The following is a 9740-nucleotide window of genomic DNA, read 5'->3' on the forward strand; positions in this document are numbered from 1 at the left end:
AATCCGTACTGGAGACTGTATGTATGCAGTCTTTGATCTGCATTAGGCTTCAAGTCCTCCACTTCCAGCGTGCAAGGTTGGGTCATCTGGTTACAACGGTGAGAAGAATGGGAATTCCAGAAGACTTCATTGTGCTCCAGTGAACCCTGCTGGAGATCAAGAGAGGCTTGTTTAACCAAGAGGCACTAGTGAGTGGTTTGAAGTCAGGAAAGGTATATGTTGATGTTGTATCCTTTCTCCATACTTTTTCAATCTGTATGCTGAGCAAATAGTCCAAGAAGCTGGACCATAGAAAGAAGAATGTGGCCCTGGGATTGGAAGAAGGCTCATTAACAACTTGTGATCTGTAGATGCTCTGTGACGCCATTCTCCTTCAATTTATCATCCCTAGCTAATAGGCCATATTTGTCCTTTGGCCAATTCCAGTTCATTTCAGCTCACGAATGCCTAGAATATTGATCTCCGTGCATCCCATTTCATTTTTTAATGACTTGCAACTTTCTGAGATCCACACTTCGTACATTCTACATTCCAATGATTAACAGATGTTTGCAGCTCTTCCTTCTCATTTTGAGTCACACCGCATCCACAAATGATGGCCCTGAAGCTTCCCTGCATCCATGTCATTGAAGTGGACTCTCCATTTTAGAGCCAGCCCTTCCCCATTGGAGCTACCTTGCTTATTTCAAGAGCCTTCCCACCCGAGGGGCTCAACTTCCCGCACTAGGTCCCAGAAAACATCCCGCTGCTTTGCGTGATTTACGGATCACAATGCGGTAAATGCTATTGATAAGCAAATGCCTAGAAGATAAAAAGCAAAGCCTCACCACTCACTCAAGGAAACGGACCTAATAACTAACTAGGATAATATCAAATCCCTCTGGTGAGATGGGTGACAATGTTATTATGGTGGCTATCTGCTTATGAGGGAATAATACGGTGCAGTTGTGTTTGCTGCTGCCCAGTCCGTTCTGACTCTTAATAACCCTGCGTGTAACAGAAGGAAGCACCACGCAGCCCTGCACCATTGTTGGTATGTCTGAGCCCATTGTTGCAGCCGCTGTGTCTGTCCATCTTGTCAAGGGTCTTCCTCTTGCCCACTGTCCCTCTGCTTTACCAAGCATGATGTCCTTTTCCAGGGACTGGTCTCTCCTGATCATAGGATAATAGAACCTGTAGAATACTAAATAAAATCTTTTAGGAACATGATTGCTACACATTAATGTATTGGCCATGACATAGTTTACTGTCAATTTATCAGAGCGCTTGTACCTGGTAAACAATTTAGCCACATCATCTCAATCTAGATTGCCATAGTGACCGGGACCCAGTCCTAAAGCAGCAGCTGCAGGGAAGATGTGCCTTGTCTGTTACTAGGAAATAGCAAACAAGGCATGTGGCTTGGTTGCCATGGAGGCAACTCAAATCCCCACATCTCATTAATACGTTTTTTTTAGACAAATAAAGCATATGGGAATACGTAGATCACAGAGGCCATAGATTGAGGTTTAACAGGTTGCCTCACTGTACAAAATTAACAACAGGCTGCAATGCTGACCGTATTTAATTTAAGTTAGTTGCCCTCAAACACGAACTAGGCTGTACTATAACCTCCCACTAGTGAGCGCCGACACTGTTTTTTAAAACCTGCTAGAAATCAAGACCTTATTTAAGGATTGTCTATGCATTTGTGGGAGCATTTCGAGCAAAAGTGCTCAATGGTCAAGGCAATTTTTTCTGATAGTTATCAACATATGTTTTGTGTGATTAGCACTATATTAAACATGACATGCATCATTTTTAATCTATACTATTAAGTACTTAGCATTTGTGTATAAACACTCAAACACACCTAATGAGGCTTTTAAAGATGCCGTGAGAAATAATGAGGGTTTTGTTTTGTTTTTCATCTTTAGGGTTTAAATTAGAATTCAAGAATTTCAAATTAGTATCTTTCTCTGGGATATAGCAAGACGAAGATACGCATCGTGATTGACAAAGAGGAAAAGGGAATCTACCGTGTTTCCCCGAAAGTAAGACATCCCCCGAAAATAAGACCTACTTACAGTTTTGCCTCTCACTGAAATATAAGGCACTGAAAAAAGACCTCCCTGAACGTAAGGCCTCCCCAATAAGAAGGCCCCCCGAAGCTACCATAACTCTGGACTCTGGACTGTAGCGGGGGGCGCTACCACACAGCTCACTGTTGGCCGCAGTGCAGCCAGAGCAGACAGGAAGTGCAAGTAAATGTTCCATAGATTATGAGTAAATGTACCATAGATTGTTGTACATGGAAATATTGGTAGTAACAAGAAATTCTTGATACTGTATGATTCGCAGTTTGTCTGGTTATGCTGGTTTGTGATGACAACTACTATCATACCGTATACAGGTTATAAATTTCCTTTTCGTTGTTGTTCAACAATAAATGTGTACCATATTCTTCTTCATGGAAAAATAAGATGACCCTTGAAAATAAGACCTACTGCATCTTTGGGAGCAAAAATTAATATAAGACACTGTCTTATTTTCAGGGAAATAGGGTAGCACCTTTCACAAGTTTCGAATTCTAACTACTATCTTAACTGTGGCTGAAATTGATACTAAGTAGCTTTGGGAAACGATTATTAATTGGTGGAGGGCCTTAAAAGAGTACATAGAGGCTTGAATTGGGCAAGTAATTTTTCTAAGTTAAGTTTTTTATCCTCACCAATAATATCATTGGTGTTATTGCTATTGTTCTTCTGACTAAAAAAAAAATCCAGTTTTTTTGTTGTTGTTGCCTTTCTTGTGTTTCTCCAAACAGAAAAATAAGACAGGGAGACTAACACCTAGCCAAATTTGGTATTTTAAATGCAACCAAGTATTTATCAAGTGTCTAATGTTCTTCTTTGGCAAATAACCTTGACTGTAGGTAAATAGCACAAAAATGTAACGAAATGGACAAACATTCTGAGACAAAGCGAAACTATGAAAGCTCATCAAACAAGGAAGATAACATCTGTTCGACTGCTAATGGTGCCATGCGAACAGTAAAGTGCTCTTGAGAAATCACTGGGCGCTGGAGTTACCTTGGTTATTTCAAGAGGAAGCAGTGGGAAGATGGGTTCTCAATGGAGTGGGTCATCAACTGAAGGGCAGAGTGAAATGAGCCTGCGAAGGTTTTGTGTTTTGTTTGTCTGTAAATGCAAAATTAGTAGTTTGCCTAAGAGAATAAGGTAAAGGTAAAAAGAAACGGATGATCAACCAACTCTTCTTTATGTGATTGAACTATTCAATTGTATAAGATGTGAATGACATGCCAGTAAAGGTACTGAAAATCAGAAAGAGACAAACTTGACTCTGTTTGTGTTTACCTGTCTCCTTCAAGGACGGGAGCCCTGGTGGCGTGATGGACGCAAGTCCATAAAGGTGAAGCAACCTAGAAAGAGACCTGAAACTGGAGATCGGTGAGGGCAGAGTAGAGAGCACCTATCTGTTTCAAATAAGTTCATGTTTCCGGGCACAAATTCTAGCCCACAGCTGTTGACAGGTAACCCAAGACACTGCAGTACGCTTGGAGAAACTGTATGAAATGAAAAAGATGTCCTTTTGAAAAATCGGTAGGTGTTAGTCTCCCTGTCTTATTTTTCTGTTTGGAGAAACACAAGAAAGGCAACAACAACAAAAAAACTGGATTTTTTTTTTAGTTTAATACATTTTATGATCATTTAAAACCAGACTGTGGTGGTCCCCAGAAACCTAAGTAGGAATGGCTCGTTGGTGCTGCCTGCTGAGTGTTGGGCTGCTGCTACCTGGAAGTTCTGTGGTTCAAACCCACCAGCTACTTTGTGGGAGAAAGATGAGGCTATCTTCTTCCATAAAGATTTACAGCCCTTTATGATTTGGACTTGACTCAGTGCAATGTGTTTGGGAATCCTTGGGCACAGAGCTACTCTGTTTTGGGGGGGGTCTATGAGTAGGAATTCACTCAATGGCATTGAAGATTTTTTTGTTTGTTTAGGAAACAAGACTAACTCTAACTAGGTCTCACATCCTTTTTTTTCCTTTTCATCTGTGGGTTAAAATGGAAATTTTAATTAATTTCAGAGAAGCATTTTATCCACTCTAATATTTTTATATTTTGGAAGATGAGATCCTAAAATAGAAGTTTGTTGTAATTATAAAGAGGCAGTGCTGTGGGTTAGGTGTTGAGCTATTGACTATAATATCAGTAGTTCAAACCCACTAGCCCATCCACAGGAGAAATATGAGACTATGGGTTCCCATAAATATTTACTGTCTCAGAAACCCTATATTTTGACTGTTATGTATCAGAATCCACTCAATGGCAGTGGGTTTGAGTTTGGGTTTGGAAGCTAAATGTTTTGTTGAATACTTTTGTTCCCATGGGTTTTTTGGTTGTTGCTCTTTTTTTTTTCTCTTCACAAAATCACTTGGGTGGAGACAAAGAAATCATCCTGGTCAAAGCAGAGGATAAGGCAAAAACTCTAAAATATAAAATGTGGTTGAAGACAGAATGGGAGAGAATTGCTTTAACAATTTGAACTGCAAGCTAAATCATAGAGAAAAATTTAAAGAAATCAACGAGGATTCCTGCATGAGTAGATTCTGGTTAGCCATGCAAAACCTATCTAGAGGTTTCTGTATTGGCCAGGATCCATGTGAGTTAATATGCTTGTGGGGATTTCAGTTATAGACAAAACAAACTCACTGACATTAAATTTCGACTCATAGCAACCCTATCGGGTACCGTAGAACTGCCCCTGTGAGTTCTGAGACTATAACCCTTAATGGGAGTTGAGAGCCTCATCTCTCTTCCTTGGAACTGGCTGGTGGTTTTGAACTCCTGACCTTGCAGTTATCAGCCCAATACTTAACCACTAGGCCACCAGGGTTCCATACTCATAAGCACTTGCCTATTCAGGAGACACTATTTCCTTTACAAGTGGTAGCATAATGAGTTGGTTATTGAGCTGCTAAACACAACTTTATCTCCCTTGAAACCACCAACCATTCTGTGAGAAAGAAGAGGAGGCTTTCTACTCTGGTAAAGAGTTGTATCTCAGAAACCCAGTGGGGCAATTCTACTTGTCTTATAGGGTCACTGTGAGTCACAGTCCATTTGATGGCAGTGAGTTTAGTTGAGGTTTATTCCCTTTACAAATTCACTGTCCTCCTAAATTCAACAGAATAAGGGTCCCCCAGGGATGCCCACTAGAAGCCCCGGTGGTGCAGTGCGTTAAGCACCAGGCTGTGAACCCCAAGGTTGACAGGGGGCTGTGAACCAAGGAATACTTGGAGATCTCTAGAAGCTGGAAAGGGCAAGAACATGGATTCGTCCCTCGAGCCTCCAGAAAGGAACGAAGTCCTCTAGCTGCTGGATCATAGCCCAGACTGAGGACTCGTGTTGGATTTCAAACCTACAGAACTGTAAGATAATAAAGTTATGTCATTTTGAGCTACTAAGGATTGGGGTCATGTGTTACAGTGGCAATAGGAAACGAACTTGCATACCTTGACTTATTTTCTTCTATACAATGCCACACTGTGATTATTTAGTGTCCAACTGTCCTTTCAGGAGCCTTGGTGGCATAGTGGTTACATATTGCCACTATGAGGCAAGCATGAGACTGCTAACCTCCAGATTAGCGGTTTGAATCCACCAGCCGCTCACTGGGAGAAGGATGAGGCTGTCTGCCCCTGTAAAGATTCACAGCCTGGGAAACCTTATACAGGGTGGCTTTGAGTTGGAATTGACTAGGTAACCATGAGTTTGGCTTTTTGTTTTCATTTAATTGTCCTTTATATACTGCATTCTTTCTTGAGGTAAGTGGCATGATTCCACAGAAAGGACAAAGATCTACTGCATAGAAATTCTGGATTCAGAAACGGTAATAACTGGCATATTGAGCCCCACCTAAATCACCTGTTTCCTAATTTGTAAAATAGTATTAAAAAATATCTGCCTTCTTTGATTCCCTCAGTTTAATTCCAGGAGTATAGAGGAAGGTGCCTACAATCATGAAACTCAACTGCTAAATAGGCAAGGAACCCTGGTGGCGATGTGGGTGAGGCAGGGGTCCACTCATTGCAATGGAGGCAGTTCGAAGCCGGCAGCTAGACCACAGACAAAAGAAGAGGCTCTCTGAGGCAGAATCAAGTTGGTGGCAGTAGGTTTAGATGTTTTGGTACATAAACTGTGCCAGTCACCCATGTATGAACTTTATATGAAGTCTGGGAAAACCCTTTTCAATGACAGTGTGTGCTATCCACTCTCATTTTTCCCTCCACCAAACTATCAATTCCTCTAAAACTGTCAAGCTCCCAGGACCACCAGTAAGGGGCAGGATGTAGGGACCGGCATATAGTGAAACAGTCTGTCTTCGTGGTTCTCTGCTAATGATGTTCCTGAAAGATTTCTGTTTTCAATTAAACTTCACAGAGACAGTGAATATTTCCATCACATGCAGTCTTGTCACGAATCTGCCCACTAATTCTGTAAATGCGAGAAAACTCATGGAAACTTGAATCTTTTTCCCATGAATTTTTAAAGGCCCCTTCAGATTTGAGAAAGTCCTGTTGTGAGCCTGTGCCCTGCTCAGCGTGAGGAGCAGAGCAGTGGGTGAAACCAATATGGCGCCAGGTGTTTAAGAGTGAAGACTGTAGCGAGAGATACAGGTTAAAAGCTAGAAGTGACCGTGGTGTCGGGTCAGTGGCATCATGGGGCCAAGGGTCTGTAGCGTATGGGAGTCACCTAACACAAATGTGAGGTGTCAAGGGAGGTTGTCCGAAGGAAGTCATAACTAGATTGAGATCTGAACATTAAACAAACACCCACTCCCACTGAATCCATTGCTGACTCCCTGTGACCCATAAACCCAAACTCACTGACGACAAGTTGATGCCAACTCATAGCTACAGGTTAGGACTGTCCTGATGAGTTTCTGAGACTGTAACTCTCTATGGGAATAGAAATCCCATCTTTCTCCCTCAGATTGGCTGGTGCCTTTGAACTGCTGACCTTGGTGGTTAGAAATGCTATTCATAACCACTACACCAACATGGCTCATGCTAGTGACCCACGAACAGAATAGAACCTCTTCCTAGTACATCTTTACAGAAGCAAACAGCTTCCCCTTTCTTCCACAGAGTGGCTCGTGAGCTTGAACTCCCCATCTTTCATTAACAGCCCAATACTTTTCCCCTGCACCGGCTCTTTAAGCATTCATAACTCGGACAAGGGAAATGGGGATATTCTGGGACAATACTGTTACCTTCGATGTATCAACTTCTTAACTTCTTCAACTTTTTCTATAAACTCAAATGCACCACGCTTTGAGGAATATTTTCAGAATATAATTTCATGTTACATTCTGATGTGAGATGCTCAGATGTTGTGTCAATAAGAATTCCGTGTCTACACGTATTTTTATACTTTCTTAATCCAATGACCATGCAGGGTTTTTGGCTACTTAGTTTTCCTCTCCGGTTGGAAAATGATGCACAATTATTCCAGTGGCTGTCAAGTGGATCCCAACTTATGTCCAGCCCATGTGTTGTCCAGTTCTGTGACCTGTCTGAAGTAGACTGCCAGGCCTTTCTTTGAAGGACCTCTGAGGGAATCCAAACTGCCAGTCTTTGGGTTGGCAGGCAAGTGCTTAACCGTTGGTGTCAATGTTATTTAGCACAGCATAAGTAACACACAAAAGACAGGCAGACCAGTAAATGTTTTGTCTTTTGTTCCTGTGGTTTTCTTCTTTTACCACTAGATGGCAGTTACATGCCTGAGAGACAAAAATGCTGCTTCAGTTTACCCTGCTGGCAACTCGTGAAACTAACCAATCACACTATCGAGACAGAACTCCAAACTAAAACTCCAAACCAAACCCACTGCCATCGAGTCGATTCTGACTCATAGCGACCCTATCGGACAAGGGAGAACGGCCCCTGTTCTTTAACTCTTTACAGGAGCACAAAGCCTCCCCTTTCTACCAAGGTTTTGAACTGCCGACCTTGTTAGAAGCCCAGTGTGTAACCAGTACACCACCAGAGCTCCTAGACAAGGAGCAGCCCAACTTAAATTCCAAGTCACCTTGGTTCTTAGCTGTATCCTTGAAAATAGCAGATCATCATAGTTCTTTTTAAATAAATATGGCACTAAGGTTATTTAAAACTAAGTTCCCTCTAATATCTACCCACATTTCCCTGTCTCTATCCATGCTTTGTTTTCTTTTATAATCCTATGACTCTCACATTCCCAACCAGGCACATTAGATGACTTGCTGTTTCTTGTTTAAGCTCTCTACCTTCACATTTCCTGTCTGAATTTCCCTTCACTCAGAAACGTCACCTATTCCCTTCGAACACACCAACCAACCAACCAACCAAACAAACAAACAAACAAACGCACTGCCACCGTATACCCATCACCACCGAGTCATTTCCAACTCATAGCAACCCTGCACAGCGTTTCTGAGGCTGCAAAAGATAGCCTCAATTTTCTCCTGAGAAGCTGCGGGTGGATTTGAACCACTAACCTTGAGGTTAGCAGACCAAAGCTTCCCTGACATGGCCCCGCCATTATTACTTTTAGAAATCTGCTCCTTCTCCGGGACACAGTCTAACTAACATCTCTCCCGTGAGATTTTTCCCCCTCCTGTTTCACCACTGGGGGGCGGTGGGGGGGGGCAGCCTTCCTTCTATTTTCTCGTCATCCTTTAACAAGCTAAATAATCTGTTTAATAATTAATGTTGTGTGCGCTACTCTAAAGACCTATTGCACTGAAGCATCCACAGTAGTACTTAAAAGCCTTCTGTCTTGTGGTTATGCACATTGATTAAACTCTGCGCTGCATAATATTTGCTTCTTGACTATCAGAACTCGCTTAGTCATCTGTAGATATTGTCTGGAGTGTTTGGCATGATGTTATTTATCAAATCAATTTAAAACGCTAGTGCTTTAAGATTGTTGCCCCAAACTCCAAGACTTGAGAATAAGATGGCATGAGAGTTAACTTTCTGTGCCAACATGGCTAGGCAAGAATTTGGCAAAACCCTAGTCAAGGGGCAGCTCCATACTGTCCGGTCGCCACTTTCCATAACTCAGTCTAAGGCCATGTGCTCAATGCATCAGTTGAGAAGGGGATTTCTCTAGGACGTGTTATACCTCCTGACTATAAATAGATATTTGGATCAAACCCTCTCTTTCTCGTCACTCTGCACTTTCACCATCATGTGGCCAGAGCATTTTGGGAGAGAAGTGCCGGAGTCTCCAGCTTGATTGCTTGAATCACAGATTTTGGATGTGATAGCACCCCTCAATTTCATGAGCCTATTCTTTTAAAGAAAGTCATTTTAATGGTGGCTCTCACAGCTCTTATCACAATCCATACATACAGTCATTGTGTCAAGCACATTTGTACCTATATTGCCGTCATCATTTTCTTTCTACTTGAACCCTTATTATCAGCTCCTCATTCCCCCACCACCACCCTCTCTCCCTCCTGAACTCTTGATCATTTGTAATTTTTTTCATGTCTTACACTGACCACTTTTCCCTTCTCCCACCTTTCTGTTGTCTCTCCCCCTGGGAAGGGGTTATATAGAGAACATTGTGATCAGTTTCCCCTTCCTCCTCCCACCTTTCCCTTACCCTCCTGGTATCGCTACTCTCATTATTGGTCTTGAGGGATTTCTCTATCCTGGATTCCCTGTGTTGTGAGCTCTTATCTGTACCT

The sequence above is a fragment of the Echinops telfairi genome, unplaced genomic scaffold, assembly GCF_000313985.2.
Source record: "Echinops telfairi isolate 266 unplaced genomic scaffold, ASM31398v2 ScPeMD7_7458;HRSCAF=8496, whole genome shotgun sequence".
NCBI lineage: Eukaryota > Metazoa > Chordata > Mammalia > Afrosoricida > Tenrecidae > Echinops > Echinops telfairi.